At 41.7% G+C, this 1,935-nt stretch overlaps 1 pseudogene; it reads left to right on the top strand.

Annotated features, from left to right (window-relative positions):
- The first annotated feature begins 922 nt into the window (after nucleotides 1-922).
- On the top strand, nucleotides 923-1,568 carry LOC132481140 (peroxiredoxin-1-like; annotated as a pseudogene).
- The last annotated feature ends 367 nt before the right edge of the window (nucleotides 1,569-1,935 follow it).

The raw sequence follows: 1,935 nt of genomic DNA on the forward strand, positions 1-1,935 counted from the left end.
CTAGGAGAAATGAATTTGCTAATTCAGCCTTTGGAATGACCTTAAATAGGACATAGCTACTGTGAACAGCAAGAATTGACTATATGTGTTCTTAAAACACTGATGGAGTCCTTTTGCTCACAGAACTCAACTCTCAAATGCCTAGTCACCCACTCCAATCCCAAAACCCTAATTATTCAGAGGATACCTGGCTGTCCATGTGGAGTACTTGAGGCTTTTCAGTGAGCCAGACCATGCTATTACACCTGCCAGACCTTGATGGAGGAGGCCAAACCCAACCAAGTCAGGGGTTAGGGACAGCCCAAGTCTAGTGACATTGCCTTTTTCTGTGATGAGTTATTTAAATATAGTCTGTCCTCTAATAGTTAGGGCCTGTGTTTTCCTCCTATTTAATCTCCCTTAATATAGAGCACAGTTTCAAGTGACATGAAAATCTTTCTGGATGGGGAATAGCAGTGAACCTTAACAAGCCTTAAAAATAACTGTTGTGAAAAGACCAAAACTCTAATTTGAAAAGATACATGTACCCCAATGTTCATTGCAGCATTATTTACAATAGCCAAGACATGAAAGCAACCTAAGTGTCCATCAACAGATGCATGGATAAGGAAGATGTGGTATATATATATACAATGGTATATTCCTCAGCCATAAAAATGAATGAAATAATGTCATTTGCAGCAACATGGATGGAACTAGAGATTATCATACTAAGTGAGATAAGTCCGACAGAGAAAGACAAATATCATATGATATCACTTATATGTGGAATCTAAAAAACTGATACAAATGAACTTATTTACAAAACAGAAACAGACTCACAGACATAGAAAACAAATTTATGGTTACCAAAGAGGAAAGGGGGCATGTCTCCTTCCTGACTCTCCTCTGTGGTTTGTCTGTGAAAACTGCTGATAGCAATATGTCTTCAGGAAATGCCAAAATTGGGCACCGTGCCCCCCGTTTAAAGCAACTGCTGTAATGTCAGATGGTCAGTTCAAAGATATCAGCCTATCTGACTACAAAGGAAAATATGTTGTGTTCTTCTTTTACCCTCTTGACTCCACTTTTGTGTGCCCCATGGAGATCATTGCTTTCACTGATAGGTCAGAAGAATTTAAGAAACTCAACTGCCAAGTGATTGGTGCTTCTGTGGATTCTCACTTCTGTCACCTGGCATAGATCAACACATCCAAGAAACAAGGAGGACTGGGGCCCATGAACATTCCCTTGATATCAGACCCCAAGTGCACCATTGCTCAGGACTATGGGGTCTTAAAGGCCGATGAAGGCATCTCATTCAGGGGCTTTTTTATTACTGATGATAAAAGGTATCCTTCAACAGATTACCATAAATGACCTTCCTGTTGGCCGTTCTGTGGATGAGACACTGAGACTAGTTCAGGCCTTCTAGTTTACTGACAAACATGGGGAAGTATGCCCAGCTGGCTGAAAGCCTGCCAGTGATACCATCAAGCCTGATGTCCAGAAGAGCAAAGAATATTTCTCTAAGCAGAAGTGAGCACTGGGCCATTTTAGGGCCAGGCTGCAGTAGATGGCCATGAGAACAAAACTAATGTCTTTTGTACTATTGTCATGCTTAAAACACGGACCTTACACTCAGCCCAGATGTGGTGTGGGACAGGACAGGCCTTTCCTGCAGGGGTTGGGGAGGCCAGCTTTTCTTCCTCTGGAGGGAATAGCCTGAGCTGTATTATGGGGCAGGCAAACTGATGTGTATAGTTGTAGGGTATCACTTTTTGTCTTTTGTAGTTTTATTAAACTTGAGCTGAGACCTTGTTGATTCTTCATTTTAGGGGGGCATTAGCCTTTGAGTGTAAGAGGAATTCACTTTTTGCTTTCCCTCTTTAGGGGAAAATGAGGTGTGAGAGCTGCCTCAGAATCAGGAAATTATATTGAGGGGAAATGCAAGTA

The sequence above is a fragment of the Mesoplodon densirostris genome, chromosome 1 (genome assembly GCF_025265405.1).
Source record: "Mesoplodon densirostris isolate mMesDen1 chromosome 1, mMesDen1 primary haplotype, whole genome shotgun sequence".
NCBI classification, from domain to species: Eukaryota; Metazoa; Chordata; class Mammalia; order Artiodactyla; family Ziphiidae; genus Mesoplodon; species Mesoplodon densirostris.